We start from the raw sequence: 19,920 nt of genomic DNA on the forward strand, positions 1-19,920 counted from the left end.
CAAATGTAGATGTGATCTCACCTCTCGACATGTTTGGCTGTGTTTAACAAGGCTGAACTGTTTGGACTGGAGTCAGCTGGCAATACCAGAATATTACCGTAAACCGCGGGCCGTTATATCTTTGGTTTGGAAAATTCCATGGCGATAGTGTGATATTCGAGACTCACAGACATCTGCACACTGACCTAAACATCTGTCAATGCATCTAACACAGATTTCAGACCAAGCAATTGCATATGTATGCATCAGGGACATACACTTGGAAATTTGTATATCTATCAAGTTTATGTTTCTTGCTTCAGTATGTGAAATGTAACAGAAAAGACTCAGAGCAGCTAGTAGCAGAGGAAGATGACGGTCCAACAAACATCTGCTCTGTATGAGCCAATGACAGGCTCTTAAAACATACACCCACCTACCCTCCCACATCTGCTCTCCGTTATCCAACAAGGCCGTACACACTGACAGACATAGCCACAGGCACATACACAAACGCACATACACAAATCTGTCCTGTGTGATCAATTACTAGCTCAACAAAGCCAACCAGTCACCAGAACCAAAAAAAAAAAAAAAAGGGGGGATCCAACACTGAAACAGATGAAGACCAAAAGATGCTGAGGACATAGAAGGAAAAGAAATCCTAAAATAACACTTGTGATATTTGTGGATAAAAAGTTGGAAATGTGATGCCATTACCAGACAGCTGCATCTGCTTTTTGTGTTAACAAATAGCTCAATTGTAACCACCATAGATCAGATACATGTCATTTCATGGCTTGCTGTCAAGGCCTGACAAAAGAAACAATCAAATGCATGAAATACAATATGCTTCCATGCATATAGTGCTGCTGATAGCTGTGCTTAACAAAGTCCAAGTCAATAAGCCAGCAGGTTGACTTGGCAAAAACCACCACACTGCCACACTCCACTCTGATGATCTGCTTTGGGAGATCTGTGCATGTGCATGTTTGTGTGTGTGTGTGTGTGTGTGTGTGTGTGTGTGTGTGTGTGTGTGTGTGTGTGTGTGTGTGTGTGTGTGTGTGTGTGTGTGTGTGTGTGCACACGCGCGTTCATGTGGATTTGACTGGCGCCACACCACTGCTGGGAACAATTATAAAGACATGAAGCAGATAGTTTAAGATTTCTTTATGCAACTTCAAGGAACACAAATGTATGAATATACACACAGAATATGATGGAGTGCAGGGTTTCCACCACTGTGTTGCAAGCACAATGGGCCAGACTCAGTTACTGATCTGTAAAGTGGACCAGTTTTTCTCATTTCAGTGCTTTCACTTGGCTTTTTCTCAGTCCCAACCCATCACACCACTCTTTAATTTATTTCACTTAATGGCACTTTCTGTGCTCCAACAAATTATCCAGTGAAGAATAAAATATAACTAAATATAATTTTGAAGGCCCCATGGCGGCCCATCCTGGTAGATGAGGGCCTCTTACATGCCGAGCCACAGGCAAGCTTCTGTGGCCACTGACGCTGTAGTGTGCCTCATCACTACATCGTCACTAGTTGGGCCATGTTGGTGGCTGTTCTGGCTGAAAGTTTAATCAGCAGCAGGGGCTGTTGGTGACAGATTGGCTTTTCAGCTTCACCAAATTGGTCTACGACAGGACAGATATGAGAGCAAATGAGATTGGTCAAGAGGGCACCTATAAAATGATGTTGTCATTTCTCAACTCAGTCTCTTCCAATTATTTATGACATTTGCTATTTTCATCACCAAATAAGGAGTAGGTATATTACACAGCTGAGGGAGAAAAATGCAAAATGGGTTTATAGCCACATTTCTATGTCATCTTGTTTGCCTTTTTGAATGGCAAATACAGGTTACTGCCCACTGCTGGTATAAGGAGTTATTTCCTCTCGTGCAGCAAAAGGTGGCAAATGTCTCTTTGTTCAAGTGCAACTTTTAGGCCCGACACAGGCATCATGAGGCAACATGAGGCAACCCCAAAATTGGCCTTCATTAGTGGTAGTTCTTTGACACAGCCTTCGTGGGTCTTTAGCCTAGGATCCACCACGATAGATAAAATCACTGGAAAAGTCCTGAAGAGGTGAAGAATGCAATGTATATTCAGAATTCCAAATCTGCTTTAATGATGCCATTTTAGCAGCATGTGGCATAAGACACATTGGAAAAGTAACCTACACTACCAGGCAAAAGTTTAGGCACAGTCCCTCATTTAATGTTTTTTCTTTGTTTTCATGACCGTTTGTCACTGAAGGCATCAAAACTACGAATGAACACATATGGAGTCATGTAGTAATCCAAAAAGTGTGAAATAACTCAAAACATGTTTTATATTTTTCATTCTTCAAAATAGCCACCCTTTGCTTTGATTACTACTTTGCACACTCTTGGCATTTTCTCGATGAGCTTCATGATGTCATCACCTCAAATAGTTCTCCAACAGTCTTGTTGGCCCTTTTGCCTTCACTCTGCGGTCCTTCTCCTTCCAAACATCACGATTGGGTTTAACTCAGGTGACTGTGGAGGCCAGGTCATCTGGTGCAGCACTCCATCACTCTACATCCATCCATCCACTTTCTTCTGCTTATCCCGTTAAGGGTCGCAGGGGCTGCTGGAGCCTATCCCAACTGATATTGGGCGGGAGGCAAGGTTCACCCTGGATGGGTCGCCATCACTCTCCTTCTTGGTCAAATAGCCCTTACACAGCCTGGAGTTGTGTTTGGGGTCATTATCCTGTTGAAAAATAAATCATGCTCCAACTAAATGCAAACCGGATGGGATGGCTTGCTGTGGTAGCTATGCTGGTTCAGTGTGCCTTAAATTTTGATTAAATCCTCAACAGTGCCACCAGCAGAGCACCCCCAGACCATCACACCTCCTCCATGCTTCACGGTGGGAACCATGCATGTAGAGACCATCTGTTCACTTTTTTCTGAGTCGCAAAAAGACACGGCGGGTGGAACCAAAGATCTCAAATATGGACTCCTACAGCACAGATATCCACTGGTCTGATGTCCATTCCTTGTGTTTCTTGGCCAAAACAAATCTCTTCTGCTTGTTGCTTTTCCTTAGCAGTGGTTTCTTAGCAGCTATTCGACCATACAGGCCTGATTGGTGCAGTCTCCTCTGAACAGTTTATGTAGAGATGTGTCTGCTACTAGAACTCTCTGTTGCATTTATCTGGGCTCTAATCTGAGATGCTGATTAACTTGTGATTTTTGAGGCTGATGACTCAGATGAACTTATCCTTAGCAGCGAGGAGACTCTTGGTCTTCCTTTCCTGGAGCAGTCTTCATGTGAGCCAGTTTCATTGTAGCGCTTGATGGATTTTGCAACTGCACTAGGGGACACATTCAAATTTTTTGGAATTTTTCCAGACTGACTGACCTTCAGTTCTTCAAGTAATGATGGATTGTCACTTCTCTTTATGTAGCTGATTGGTTCTTGCCATTATATGAATTCTAACAGTTGTCAAATAGAGCTGTCAGCTTTGTACAAACCTGACTACTGCACAGCACAACTGATGGTCCCGACCCCATTAAGAAGGCAAGAAATTCCACAAAATGAACCCTGACAAGGCACACCTGGAAAGTTAAAACCACTTCAGGGGATGACATCATGATGCTCAGTGAGGGAGGACCAGGTTTGCAGTGCTGTCAACAAAGCAAAGGGTGGCTACTTTGAGGAATGTAAAATATAAAACATATTTAGAGTTATTTAACAATTCTTTCTTTGCTCTGTATTCTATATCGTGCTTTATATATTTGATGTCTTCAGTATGTATCTACAATGTAGAAAGTAGTAAAAAATAAAGTAAAAACATTGAATGAGAAGGTGTGTCCAAACTTTTGACTGGTAGTGTATTTATGTTTCCTTTACATCGTCACACATAACCAAAACAAAGTTCTTATTCTGTGGCAAACAATGTAAAGCATGATGGCCAAATTCATGATAGGAATCTTACTCATTCTTTTTCACAACATCCAGATGTAATACATACATACAGTTTTCCATCATATAGACACACACTAAAGTAGCCTAGAAGTTGTGGCTGCAGTCCAGAGTAGAAGAGTAATGTGTACACAGCTCCAAAAAACTAAAAGGCCTGGGGCAGAGGGTGAAGTGCTTGTCCCCCCAAATGGCTCATCATCTGTACTTTGGAAGTATTCAGACTTACTGCAAATGATGTTAGGCAAGAACAAGGCGTGCATGACAAAACAACACCGACTGCAACACAAGAACGCATGAATCCCATGAAGCATAATAATGTTAATGGTTCCTTACTGAATTAATCCACATCCTGAACCAGTGTCAGTCCATAGAACCAATGCAGTAAAGTGACTACTGCATTACTACCCTATTCCAAGTGAAAAAGAACCCTTTCTTATATCATACTTTGATGCAAAGATTTTTCACTGAGCAGGACTGTAACACAGCATGAAAGTAAAAACTGTGCTCTGTCAATTTTATGTTGTGTTGTGTATCGAACAGAACATATTATTTTGTTGAGTCTATTTAAGGGGTCAATGACATCGTCGGTCATGTGTCTTGTTCTTGTATTGTTGCACACAGCAAACTCAGGTGAAAAGAGACGACTAACCAAATCTGCTGACTTTGTTTTAATTGCTTGCTAAAATAGTAAAGACATAACATTTTGAGTGGGGTTTATTCATATTTTGGTGAAAGAGCTGATTCACTGAAAATAAAGACAACACATTATTTGGATGCAACAATGTTTCACAAGCTTTAATTTAACACAACACAGAAATAAAAGCAATGTGGTTTCATTTAATATGAAAATTGTGTAAGAATAAGCTCTCCCTGCAATCACTGAAAAACAAGATTCATGATCTCATTATCTATTCAAATATGTGACAATTATTTTGGCCATGACTGTTCAGCCCTTGCCCTAAAGAGATTTTTTGAGGAGGGGTTATATGAGGTTGTCATTCCTAGTTGGGGTCCAACCCGCAGTAGATATGGGTCAACGCGACCTTGGCAGCTCTAACGCTCACCATTGGGTAAATTTTTCCCACCAAAATAAATTCTTTACATGTCAATGATACTTGTAAAAATTCTGCTAATTTCCTTTTCCTGTAAGACACCAAAAGGGCTTTACATTTTTTTAACCATAGCACTTGATTGTTTTCCTCCACATAATGTGCCTGTATTATACTGTGGCAGCCCTTTCCCAGTCAAACAGTTGATCTGAAAAAGAAAGATAAAGTGGCGCAATGTCACAAAATTAGTAGTTATGTGAACAGGTATTTTAGTTTACTCGATAGAGAGAATATGCCCTTGTATCAGAGCTGCTATTTCTGTTGGCTCTCTGCACCTGCAACTACCATGGCTAAGACCTGTACTATGTAGGACAACCTCATACGACATGTCAAAAAAAAAACAAAGAACAAAACACCAAAATATGGTTTTCAGCATTAATGGTAGAGGAAAGGAGATTTAAGTTCAAAGGGTTATGTGGAAAATACTGGGTCAGCAATGAAGAAATACCACTACAGTGAGAAAATGAACTAAAACTTTTTTCTCCGCATGGCACTAGACTGGATGTCAGTGTATTTGTGTATGTGCCCTAGTTTATGTGCTTGACATTCACCGACAGATGACCTTTAACACACCAGGTTTATAGTTTTGGCCATGTGTTTAGCAGGAAGGGAAAAAAATGGGAACACACATACACCCAAGTTACACAAGCATGCACGGACACACATACACACACCATTGCCTGCCTCCTTGCCACCTAAATCCACCCACACACTCTCTGACCGTCCTACACACACCCGACCCCTCTTTGCTAGAGCAATGAGTCACACTGCTGGGAACTCCAAGCTTTCTCTATTACTACCGAATGGCTGACTGGCTGTCCCAGTACGCTGAGAGGGGGAGTTTAGGTGATAACAGAATGGAAATGAGAGAAACTGGTAAACAAGAAAACTAGACAAATTTTCATTAGTTTAAAAAAAAAAAACAGGAGGCAGGAATAGAAGGGGTCAGCCAGAAGTTTATCAAATAATAAGGGAGAAAGGGAGGAAAGACAGGAGTGGGAAAACATTGCTCCACCATAATATAAACTAGTGTTTTCCGGGGTTCTGGAGCCAATATGAAGTTTAGGTATTTGTCGCTAAACATTTTTACATTGCTTTAAAAAAAAAAACACTCCTTTTTTACTTAAATGTAGTTGCCAGTTAATAAGTGTCATCCAATACAAATAGATATGAGTTCTTCAAAAAAAAAGACCTTGCAAATTACAGTCTTAATGAACTTCCGATTAGAATTCCAGATGATGAGAGAAATACAGTATATCAGCTAATTATAGTTGGTTGAGTTGCTCTTGGCTATATAGAGCTAGATTTTTTGTGGCAGTACTGTACATGTGCCAAGAAGACAATTTGCTTACTTTTAGTCCTTCAGCTTAACAGTTGCATCCAGTTTAAAACAAAAAAGCCAACATAGACGATTTTACCCCACCGCCACTCCCCCTTAACATCATAGTCTTCCATGATTGCATTTGCCACGTGCATAACCTGCACAAAAAGCTGTTCAAATATATCGATATCGTGCTTTATTACGTTGATAGAGACCAGTTGTAAAATTTAAACATCAAATCAATTATAATTTATTTTCATTATATTGGAAACTTAACCCCAAAACTTTTTGGCCTTCAATAAAAGTATTTAGATTCAATACCCTGCCCTAAAACCGAACTAAAAACACTACAATTCCTTATTGGCAAGTTAGTTGGAAAAACAATAGAAAAATGAGCTTTCACACCCACAATAAAGACAAAAAATGAAAATAAAAACAAACTACACTAATGAGGACTTTGCAGGAAAGGAAGCAAATCAAAACCAAATGGAAAAATGGGAGGAAAAATATAAAATCAAATAACCGTGACAATTTCCTGCAACTTGTGCCATTATGTTTATTATTAGATCGTGATTTTCTTGACCAACTGTGAAATAAAATTGATGAACTCGCCATTTCTAAATCCTCCCATCATCACTTGGGAAATAGAGCCAGGAGGAGGAGGAGAGAAGGTGGAATAGAGGAGGAGAACAGAACTAGACGCAAGAAGGAAGGGAGGATGATGAAGCCAAACCACATAGAAAAAAGCGAAAGACAAGGAAAAGTAGAAGCTGAAATTCACCATGTCCTACATCAAATTACAAGCCCTCTTGAATTAATTTAAAATAAAGTCTTAGAAGGAACAAAAGATAATGAAAACACATTCAAGAGAACAGTTTTCTAATAAACTATCTGATAAATTGAACTACTGAGAACACAACACCTGTAGTACACAAGATTATTTCTAATTGTGTCATCATTTTTTTTCTTTAAGGATGCAGACCTCTGACCTTGAAAAAGAGTGTTAAACAGGCAAGCATTGGTGGGCTACCGCATATCGTTTCAAACATCAGCTCTAAACCACCATCACACACAGAAAAAAACAAGTCAAAACAGTTTTGGTGGGTAAGTGTTTATGCCAGGCTGAATCAAATTCTCTCCAACTGGATCAGGCAAAAAAGATCATGCAGGAAAGCAAACAGCCCTCATGCGTTTAGCGCCAGGGAGAGGCAAAACACACACACACACACACACACACATAGACTGAGCTGAGTAGCAGAGGATCTACAGTAGATCTATTCATTTAGAGCACACGGTGGAGCAAACAGACCCTATATGTCAGGATGAAGTGAATATTCAAAAAGCTGATCAGCAGTGTTCGTTGCAGTTTACAGTATGACTATTCAGACCAACCCAGACAGTGACGCAAACATGCCTGAGATTATATAGCAGTCAAAGGAGGTTTGATTTTAGAATAATAGAGCTCAATAAAGTTGTGAAAGGAAAGTCATCAACAGTGTCATTACTGTTGAGATTATTAGTTGGAAGTCCCCATCAGACTGTTTGTCTCTGCCGCACAGACCTGGCTCACACAGCCGACCATCCCAGCAGTGGGTTTGAGATTGTATGAGAAGATATGGAGCCGATATACAGTAAACCATCATCATTTGGTTGATTTGTGTGTGTGTGTCTCTGTCTCTGTGTATGTGTGTGTGTGAGAGAGAGAGAGAGAGAGAGAGAGGACAGAGAGAGAAAGGATAGATCGTGAGAGAGAGAGAGAGACAGAGATGTTTTTTGTTACCTATTGGAGACCTATTAAGGTATTAAGAACAACTTTCTAACCTTATTAGGACCCCTAGTCCTCATGAAGACCAAATACCAGTCCCAAGGCAGCAACACATCAACATGGCAGCACGCACAAAATGGCTGTGGTTTTGGTTCAGGTGTAAATATGTTAGGGTTTGGGTTGTGGGGGTAGCAATCACATGAAAGGCCTGTTGAAGTTCAAAAACAGTCTTATACATGTAAAGAGAGTTTTATCTATTTCAATAACAATCGCCTAAAGATGGCCTGAGTGACAAAACATTGTGTCAATAATTTGTCTATTTGCACATGCCGATGACAGTGCTACTCTACTTCTGTCAATGTACAGTTGTGCACGTTTGTTTTTTGTCATTTTTGTTTAATCATCACAAAGGTTCAACTATAACCAGGTCCAAAGCCCTGTTTACATGACATGAGGTCACACTTGGCATTTAACTGTTTTAAAATGTATCTCAGTTGACCACTTGTGATTGCAATATATTTCCCTGCTCTGTAAGCAAAAAGTGACATTATTGCCCTTAGCTAATAAGTACTTAATATTATTTACCCTTGTTTGTTGTAGTCTAATGGAAACATGAATATCAGTGTCCAAAATTAATTTTTGGACTCACCTGCTACAGATGAAACAATCCACCAACTAAGCATATTCCTCATTAGCCATCAGGTAAATTGTCTTTTTGTGTGTCACATGTATGTTTGGGTTGTATGACTTGCATTGAGATGAGGTACCCTGTTGAAACAAACCTCAACACAAGGACAGAGTCTCATGTTAAGCAAAATTATACAAATAACAATAATGTATTCAACAAAAGAAAAAAAATGTAACGTGCCAACATAGAAATGACTGGATTAGGAATGTGCTGGGGTCAACAACTGCTGCAAACAATTTGATTTGCTTATTTTATGGAATTTTGCTTGTGGTTTGCAATGTGATTGGAAATTGTGATTAAAAATGCTGTGGTGAAAGAATAAGAAAGCAATGGCAGATGTTGTATTTTGAGAAAAATAAAAAAGAAAGAAAGAAAGAAAAATCTTTGCCACTTTAACCAACACTACAGAACATTTGAGTATAGATTTCTAAGTTTATGAGCTTGAACATAAATGCACAATAAAGTCGCAAGCTTGGTCATACAAAGCATGTGGAGTTTAGAGTTTACAATGTACACCTGAATGCACCATGAAGTCCCTTGTTTTCATTTTGACTTATCCCTGTCGGAGGACAACGGTTGATTTATTATGCAGTCCTTAAAAATGGCTCACATTTGCATTAACCTCACTTAAGGATTGTAGCCACATGTGGTGCAGACCACCACAGAATGTGATGTAAGAGATCACACCTTAGTGCAGCCTATGTGCATTTTCACATGTACATTGAGCTGTACACTTGTGAACACAGGACTCTTAACATGATAATACCTCAACAAGGCCACATTAAACACTTTTACTCCAAAACAGACAAATTTAACCACATAATTATGTAAAGAACACTGGTTTATATGGTATTTATTCCATACTACGGCTGGATGATAAGCTCTTTTTTTATATCAAATCCTGTGTAATGGTTAATGGAATTACACCATCCATTTACCTGAGGGCACTGAAAGGCAGAAAGCATGGTGGACAGAAAGTTGAGTAAGCGGCAAAGAAAAACGATGCAAATAAAAAAAAGATACGATGTAATAAAAAAAGCCACAAGTCTAAGTTTACAATTGGTCCAGGTTCCTACGGAACATTATTACTGACAAACAGACGATGAAACATTACTTTTATAAAACTGCTGCTGTATTTTCAATGTGATATATGTAGTATTTTATTTACAATCATGTTTGATATGAACCTAATTCTGCTTACAGTCACATAGAGACATTAATGCTGCAAAATCACCATCCCTCAAAGGCTGCTAAACCATGTTGAACTAACAACGCTAATGCACCGCGTTAATGGCAGCTTCTGCAAAAGGTATAAATTACAAGCATGGCAGCATGAGATTGGTCGAGTGCACAATGGCTGTTGCAAGATATTTAGCAAAGGAGTCGGCTCCATTTAACATAGAAGAAAAAAGGTGATTGAATTCCTAAATACCTATAAATTGCTAATAGGCGATCCAATCAAATATGGGAAAAAAATTGTGATGTATAAAGATCATACTTCAAATTACAGTTTCCTGTTATTAACCTTAGATCTAAGAACTACTGTATGTGTAATAAATAGCAGTTGACCATTTTCTATTCATGCTGGGTAAAAGACAAACGCAAAAATACAGCGATATGAATCTTGATCGCAGTGACATCGAGAGACATTGTTTGTGTAATCTGAGGCTCATTCCCATTGGTTTCTCTCATCTACCTGCCAAATCAGATATGATCACCATGCTCGATAACACCCATTTATCCTTCTTTACGACTGCTAACTCTGCATGAAGACAACAAACACAACAGAAGCAGGGAGTCAGGGAAAGCAAGTGGGCACAAAGACAGAGTGAGACAGAGTGTAAATAAAGAAATGAAAAGGTCGCGGTAGAAGGAAGAGGGAGAAACAAACCTGAAAGAAAAGAAAAAGAGGGTAAAAAGAGAAAAAGAGATGTGTGCTAAAGGTTGTAGCAGCTTCATACTTATCTTCTAGGGACATTCCCATTTTGTCAGAAAATTACACACACTCATACATTTTTAGAGATATCTGAGAGAGAAATCGTAAACATAATACATTACCCTGCCCCTTACCCTAACCATTAAAATCAGTCCCAGAATGTCCCAGCATAGTTTAAATTTGGTCCTCACAAAGGATAGTTGCTCAAGAATACACAAATGTGCTACACAGGAGACAGTTTGCCTCATCATAACTGACTGACGCATAATTTAAACAGACAAGTCTATCAATTATATATGGCCAGTCCAAAATAGCCACCTTGTTTCAGAGAAAACACCAGAACACAAGTGGTAAAGACACGTTTGAGGTATTTTGTTCTTACCAAGAGTAACTGGCAAAGCAAGGTCTCTAGACCACCCACTGTCACATCTTCCCCATTTGTTGGAGTGTGTTTAGTTTATGCCAACCATATAAGCTTTTTTTTTTCTCTTTTTCTTTAAATTTTTTCTTTTAACATCTGTACGCAGTCAGAATTCAGTCAGCACAATCAGCTGCACTCAGTCAGAACAAGCTGTATCATAGCTTGTTTTCACCCTGTCAAAGAAGGCATGTTTTCTTGTACACAATGTCAAACAAGGTCCAAGACCACAGACAAGAAAATTACCCAAATCCATCATGGTGAACAGCACACTAGACAGTATTGTTTGATTGCTCTGGTCCGAATCAGTTGATGAATAAACCACTGGATTGGGTTTCCTATCACACAAAGCAATGCAAAGCAGATTTATTCATATGGCACATTTCCTGCGGGTGCAAGAACGTGTCCAGGAAGAATATCCTGTGTTCTGGTCCAGTGCATATTTTTGAGAGGGAGCAATGGAGCAATGGCAGGCTACTTAAGCTGCTAGATTTTGCGTTGTCTGCCACATCCAAGAATAAAAACTGGCAAAAGACACCATTTAGTCCAACTTTATGGTCGGATAAAGGTTGGTTCACATAGCTACCAGAAATAACCTCCTCCAGATTAGTTTGGGACTGGACCAAGACCCCATCCTCTTAAGTGTCCAGGTCCAGTTTCTTTGGTTTGATTATTTTGTTCATATGTGACTGAATGATTTAAACTAAAAGGAAAATTAACCACATTCATATCTAACTAATTTAAAAGAAACAGGTGTGAAAACAACCTTAAGGATTGTGTGGCATATCCTCATATCAGTCTAGTCCATGTATCAGTCTGTAGACTTTCACACAATGAACTTGAGAGGATCTTCTCTACCATCTAATAATCCTGGTATCCCTATGGAAATAAGAACATGGGCCAAACCAATATGGAATTTTGATCCCCATTACAATTTTAGAGCAGGAAAAAAAAATCACCAATTATCAATATGTGGTTCACTATAGTGAATTTTTATGCTGGACTGAAAATAGACCCCTTCTATGTTCATTGTACATGAATTTACAGCAAAAGGGTTCCAGGTTCGAAACCAGCAGCCAGCCAGGATCTTTCTGTGTGGAGTTTGCATGTCTTCTCCATGTCTGCATGGGTTCTCTCCAGGTATTCCAGCTCCCTCCCACATTGCAAAACAATGCTTAATAGGTTAATTGGAAACTCCGAACTGCCTTGCCTGTACGTGTGTACGTGTGTGTGTGTGTGTGTGTGTGTGTGTCCCAAGCTTCAGTTAACAACAAAGGCAGGCTAGGCATTACTAATATTTCCATCCAATGCAAATCTTAAAGCAAATTAAAAAAAATATGGTTTGTAAAGCCTGCATATTCAACGTTAATTCTATACAGTCTACACTGTGGTGACAGAAAGCTTTTGTAAGCATGTATTTTATCATGCAATACTTGGAAGCACATCCTGACAGTGCTGTTGAGGTGTGTACTTTAAGAGAGGCAAAGATTTGGGTGACTTCATCATGTCTTAGATTTAATCATGTTGCAGCCTTTCTGCCTCAAAGCCTTGACAGCCTAGATCCAGTTGGTCAAAACCAGCCCAAAGCTGCCTGCAAGCAGCAACTGATGCTGTTGTTTCCAGAGAGCATTAAATTGATGCAACTTTTAAGCGTTTCCAATAGCGAATGTGGATACAGGACATAAAGTGCTGTTCCATCTGAAGATACAAAAATCACCAGTTAGCTAACTTGTTATGGAGACAAACACGAAACCACAGCATAACACCACTTACGCTAAACAAAAGCAAACATAAGAGCTCCATCTCCCACTTGCTCTCACCAAACCATCTCTGAAATAAAACCTACTGAGATGGTAGAGAGAGTCCACATTAATTAACCTCTTCAAATAACACAATGAATCATCAGTGATTTATGTGCTCAACCAAGGAACCTTCCTGACGTCATGTTAGACATTAGGTGTTGCATATGTCGTGAGATGATCTGCAGAGGTTGCATCAGGGCATGTTGTGAGGGATCTTTTTTGTGTCTTCTATTCATTTGATGGTTAAAAAGAATGATCCGAGAACAAAAGTGGAAGTGAAGTCTTGCTGTGACACAAATCCTCATCTGAACTCTGCCAAAGAGCAGTTTTGTAGTAGACGCAAAAACTCAGTAAAAATCGTGTTTATTTACAAGAGGACTTTTTCTAAAATTCCAATAACTTAAAAACAGAGATGGTATTTTTCATTCCTTCATGTTGTGTCAATAATTTAAGCCAACCAATGCAATAGTTTGGAATGAGGACAGTGTTGGGAAAAGGTTGTTTGTGAGAACTGCCTGCTAAATAACATTGCCACACACTCTTATTCCATAATTGTCAAATATATATAAAGGAAAGTAATAAATGGCTTACACAATGCAGGGCTCCAAAGTTAAAATAAAGTGAGCAGACAAAGCTGAGGTTTTAACTACCACTGCTCTTCATCAGACAAAATGCCAAGTCCAAATGCATGTTAACACTACATTTCTTTGGCTCACATAGAAATACATGTAATGGATCAGACTCTGTATCAGCAGAAAGTAAAGGACACCAATTGGGACCCATAAAACTTGACCAGGACATCCCTTTCAGGTTCAATAAGTGAATATTTGCAGGATTGTAAATATGAAGGCTTGTAGGGTGTGAATCAACACCCACCAGCCAAAATGCTACAGCAGATGTTAAATAAACCACTATGCTTCTGCGAAGTTCCAAAAATCCTCCCAAGTTAGCTGTAATTTCAGTCAACACAACCCAAGTTGGAGTGGTTACAGTATCCTTCACTGGCAGGCTTAAAGTCAAAGGTACATAGTACAATTCCACGCACGAATCATCATCACATTTTGATATACTGGGATGCCGTTTGCAGTCAAACGTTAAAACCTCCCACAACCTCTTCTCAAATTAGTAATTTTATCCATCTCTGTGGACAATTAATAAAAAATATTATAGTTTTCTGCATTGGACAAGTGTCAATGAGGTCCAGTAGAGCATACTCTCAACAAGGAAGCATATTTTGCTTCCCTTGAATTTTTCAAACGTGTGCCTTTTTCAGCAAAACCAATCCAACAGTTATTCACTCCAACAACTGACAAGCAGGCAATTAGTTGTCAGCCTGACTGATACATTTTGTGAGTGCCAATCAGTTATTTAATTATTTCTATTTATTCTGGAGGTGACCAGACTTTATCCAGCCATGAGGCAACTTCTCTAAAAACAGACGAGAGAAGAGAAGAAGACAGAGAGAGCCATCAAATTTTAAAAAAAAAGTCCATGCCTTGCATTTGCCCTACTACTCATTCAATATTTTTTGAAAAATCATGTAGAACACTCAAAACGAGGTAGAGGTGTCGTACCACGTCTAAATGGGCAAGACGTTAAAAGTTGCCATTAGTGAACATTTTGACACATCATCACTTAAGATAACCCTTCTCATGACCAGATAAAAAGCTAAATCATGTTGTTAACTTTACTATGAGCATGGTCTTACATTCCTTAGGTTTCTATATCACAGGTGCCAAATAAATGGAAGGGAATGATAGAAATAATGACTTGGTACGTAACATAGCATGGCATCAGCTGATGTCATGGACCTACATTGGAAGATCTATGAGAAAAGCACCGTCGGTTTCTGCAAACTGAGATGTGCTAAACAGAAAATGTTAATATTGAAACAAACAACATAATGCCATGTTGAGGATTCAGTATAGCAAATCTGTCAGAATAATTTAGGAAGTATTAAAATAAGTTATTAATCATATTAATTGACAGGATTTTTTTTCATTAAATCAAACTCGGTTAAGCAACAGGGCAATAGTCAGATCACTTACTCAGTCTCATTTAAATGTTATAAAAAATCCATTTGTGAGTTTAATGAATATTTAGTAACCTATTACCATATCACTAGATAGCCTTTTAGAAAAGGAAGAGATACCGCAACATTGATCCATCAAGCGCATTTTAAAGCTTTTTAACCTCAACTAATTTTATTCTAATCTAAAGAATCAAGAGGGAGAGTGAATCAGAGTTCAGGCACCAGAAAGAATATCTTCAACTTTTGGCATCTACATATGTATGCGCAGGAATGAAAATGTGTGGTCAGAGACTAATGGTTAGTGTGGAAGTGGGACATATTACAGAAAAATGGAATGAAAATTGGTCTAACTAAAACTTCACACCAGTGGTTGTTATTAGAAAAGCTGCACCAGGGTCACTTTATGGGAAATGCCTATAGGCCAAATGTAGAAACAATGACATTGAGGTTGCAGTGCTTTCCAAAAACTCTGGGCAGAGATCAGTTCTACCTAAAGAAGCTGCAAAGTCTTGTCTGCTCAATGAGCAAACCTCACTTACTATTTAACAAATACACTATCACAATCACAACATTATCACTATCCGCATTGGTCAGCTGACCTCAAAGGAAGCCACAGCTTTAAGCCGCAAGGTCGGGCCTTACTTAAGTGGCTTGGCCTTGTGGCTTGGAGCTGTGAGAACTGTAACAAATGGAGACAACCAGGGGCAGGAGCAGAAAGCAACAAACTACGTTTGGATTTAATAACTCACAAAATAACTCCTCAAAAGTAGTGAACAACTGAGCTCTCCTCGTGGTTAGTCTGAGTGGGGATAAATTGTATGAACAGCCGCAGAGAAAAAATACCCCATTGTAGGCCCCACGAAGTTGGTTCTATATCAAAAAAGCTAGCTCTTTCTGTCTCACAAACACACTTGCATACACACACACACACGCACACACACACACGCCGAGAAAAGTATGGCCTCAAACCTGGCAAGCAGTGCTCAAGTTCTTGGACCAGCTTTCTCTCTAATTTAAAGTTGATTGCTGAGGGCCCACATGTGTGTGACTAGTGAAATTTGAGTGCAGAGGAGAGTATGAAGGCTTAGACTGAGTTTAGCTCTGTGTGCATGTGATTATATTTGTGAATGTGTGAGTGTGTGTGTGTGTGTGTGTGTGTGTGTGTGTGTAGATATAAGTGGTTTTTGGCCAGACCTTGTACAGAGATTGGACTGCCAGTGAGAGAGCTGTCTGCAGGGTATCAGGCGAAGTTAAAGGCAAACTAAATAACAATACCTTTCAGGAACTTCAATGAGCCATGGAGCGACTTTAACTGAATTGAGCTGTACACTAAAGAAAAGGTAACTAAACTAACCATAATTGTTTTTGGCATATATTGCATTTGTCAAACTGATAAAAAGAAAATAGACTTGTGGTTTTTGTCTCTGAGTGGTTATCCCCCTCTGGGCATATATGTGTTTTAACAACGTGAAGACTTTAGGGTATCTTTAGGAATAAATCCCTTGATGAATGTGCTCCAGTGAATAACAGTTTTACAGAACAGTTGGCTCTCTGGAGTCTTATTAAGCAGAATTCCCAGAAATACAGGCCACAACCCTGAGTACATGGAACTGAAAAAAAAAAAAAAAAAAACCTCGAATGATTTTTCAAACATTTATCAAACGAAAGGCCACTCTACAAGTTCCCATTCACACACCTGTAATAAAGTGCCCTTATGTAACATGTACTTTCTCATACAGCCCAGTGAAAGCTTCTGCCAAAATGTGTAAATTTCAGAGTTACATTATTCTCAGACATGTGGACACACTGGAGTTACATCTGCTCTTGGTTCCCTTTAAAATACAGAATTCAAGGAGTCCTTTTGTTCAATAAGTGCTTCTAATTTTTTTAATAGTTTAGTCACAGTTGTTGTTGTTTTTAAGCAAATAGACACTCTCCCTCCATGGTGACAAGACATTTTAACCCAAGGGTAGACTTGTTCCCCAAAGGTAAACAGCAAAGTGCACCATGACTCTTGTTTCTCTCTCTCTTTCTGTCTCTCTCCCCCTCTGTATTTAGTTTCACAGTGATAGCACAAGCAGTTAGAGGAGCTGCTAGCAAGACCATTTCAAAGTTGGCTTCCTTTTAGAAAGTGACACGTTGAAGATTAAAATTAAGAAAACACTCTCCTGACAAGGCCACCTAAGTAGAGTCAGTAAAGAGTATTGTCAGAGACACTACAGGGGGTGGCCAGGTGTTTGCAGGTGAAACAAATTAAGTGGATTTTAAAACAGTAAAGAGTTCTCAACTCAAATACGGCTGTCGTCTGCAGTCTATGTTTTGCTGCAACTGCCGTGTGGATGTTTGGATGGACAGGAGTTTGTCCCCTGACAGCAAACTACAGAAGGTGAATTCTTTACTTCTCTTCGTAAAGCAACTAACACTGATAAGCTACTTGCTTAAAAATCACAACAACAAAAAAAACCCGTCAGAAATATAGAAAAAGGTTGAAACAGCTGATCCCAATCCCAAACAGCAAAGTGTGATGAGGACAACTTCTCCCCAAGAGAAGACGTCATGTATGGGTGCGCTGAACAAACATCACCCAGAGAAACTTGTTGAAAGCAGCATTCTACCACACATTCAGGAGTAAAGGAACCAGCGTTCCCTGACACAAAGGTAAAGTTGAACCCCCAAATCACTCATTGCTGTAATTGTAAAGAATTTACCATCATCATGACTTATTTACATCCTATGTGCAATATTGTATCGATTAAACTATGAAAATAAACAGAACTAAAGAAAAAAAATTCAAGATTTCACGGATACTGCAGTAATAGTGACGGAGTATGAAGACTATGATTTAAAGATGATATAATCAACATCATAATCACAATACCACTGGTACAAAATCAATATTATATTTCAAAAATATATTCCTAATTTTTTTTACTCTTTCAACGGCATTGTTTTACATTTTTTCCTGACATGACTTCAAACTCCAAACTACATTTGGCGCTATGAGTAATGGAGCTAACACTTCGGGGTTAACATAGACAGAGACTGCAATATTCAGACATCAACCAAATTAAGACAATACTTTGAAAAACGCTGCCATGTGGACAGCACTTTCTGACTACCTCAATCTGAATGAGATCAAAATTAGACCAAGCAATTATCATTAAAACATTTTGAGTATTTCGTTCTTAGTCTCATTATAACAAGTGTGTTGCAGACATGTAGAAACCAAGGAAAACAACTATGAATTCTCACAGCCAGTTTGCGTCAGTCAAACGGGTATGTGAATTATGATCTAGTTTCCAGTGACTGTTACGAACTTGGCACCAAGCAGTTGCATTATTAGCTAGAAAACACACTAAATTTACTTTGTACGTAACCTGACAGAAATGGTTTCATGCCAAATGCTAGAAGGAAAGTCTGACATTGAAAGATGGGAGTTTACTCAGCAGCATGAAAACAGAAATATGAATGGAATTCTGAAAGAAACTTGTGTAAAAGCCTTATTTGACATTTTGTTCTGTTTAGAATAAGATCAATGGTCGAATTATTGCTATCCATGTTAGCCAGTGACTAGAAAATTACATTTGAGTGATTCAGTATGGTTTTTCCTTTGAGACAAATAAAACTGTGTATGGCAATCAAATGGTAAAGTAACTCCAAACTGAGTTAAATCTAAGTGTGTATTTGATTCAAGAATCATTCTTTAATCGATTTGTGATGCCAAGAATTGAATCGGTAGATTTGTAGAATCAGGCTCCCCTTTGCCAAACACTGAGCTATCACTAAAAGCTCCCTCTTTGCCTGAACTTTCTAATAGAAGAGTGGCACCTCTGATAACGTCATTAACTTCCATCAACATGTCCCTTTATAAGTATTCAGACACATTAGATTTAGAGCCACAATTTGAGCTTGATTTCAACTAAATACTTTGCAGTCTTGTCTGACTTCCAGCTCCTGCTTCTCCCACCTACCTTGCCTCTCTCTCCCATTCCTCACACGCCCCTAGGGTTCCTCTCTGTGCTTGGTCTGTTTGCATTCCTGTTGAGCTCTATTTAAAGGCTCCATCACTCTGCTGGCTGGAGGAATGCACATCTGTAGTGAGCCCCCCATCCCACTGTGGCCCACTCTTATTTGTTTCTAATTAGAGATTTGAAGCATTTATAGTTGACTCCTTACTCTGATGATATAAATATATAAGACAAGACTAATATTTATCACATTATCAAGTGCTTCTGAGTGACTCATTATTTCTGTACTTCAAAGCTCTAAAAGATAAATGGAAGCCTTTGATTTCACAAGTCCCTCATCATTCCATCACTAATGCACACGTACAGTGTAACACACGACTAAAGCTACACCATAATGTTGTACTATACATTCAATAAGACATGAATCTGGCAAGTGGTTTTAAATAATTGAGTATCAATAACTAGCCCACCCACAGACACAGTACAGCACAATATGTGACACAATATTGCCATTCATTCATAGGAATTGTTGCAGGTATGATAAACAGGCATTTAAATCAGAAGCAGTGTCCTATAACACTTGTTCAGGGTGCTACACATCAGCTATAGAGGTACCAACATACAAGCTAGCGGCATGACACATCCCCACAGTGAAAAACATTGGAGTAAATTTCCCTCCTGTCCCGCGGAGTGAGCCCGGATAAACTTTTCGCCCCCCGCACGCGCAGCCTCCTAGACGCTAACTCACCCCGATTTAAAACCGTTAAAACACAACAAACTGACCTTGGAATATCTCCCCGAGTCAAACAGGCATTATTATGTTGTCGCCCTCCATGTTTGGGATTTTCTCGGAGCTGTTCTTCGGCTTTCCGGAGAGACTATAGACGAGCTAGCGGGGTAAGGGAGCAACAAAGTCGGACAAGGAGGAGGAGGAGGG

At 39.2% G+C, this 19,920-nt stretch overlaps 1 protein-coding gene across 1 annotated transcript in view; it reads right to left on the bottom strand.

Annotated features, from left to right (window-relative positions):
* The window catches only part of il11ra (interleukin 11 receptor subunit alpha), a 54,227-nt gene extending 34,307 nt beyond the window's left edge, over window positions 1–19,920 (bottom strand). The window contains exon 1 of the mRNA XM_086186834.1: window positions 19,767–19,920. The gene's annotated coding sequence lies outside the window, so the exon portion shown is untranslated. The remainder of the gene's footprint in view (window positions 1–19,766) is intronic.

This window comes from Aulostomus chinensis, chromosome 19 (genome assembly GCF_037954235.1).
Source record: "Aulostomus chinensis isolate RoL2024-O1b breed Wild chromosome 19, RoL_Achi_v1.0, whole genome shotgun sequence".
In the NCBI taxonomy this organism is placed as follows: domain Eukaryota; kingdom Metazoa; phylum Chordata; class Actinopteri; order Syngnathiformes; family Aulostomidae; genus Aulostomus; species Aulostomus chinensis.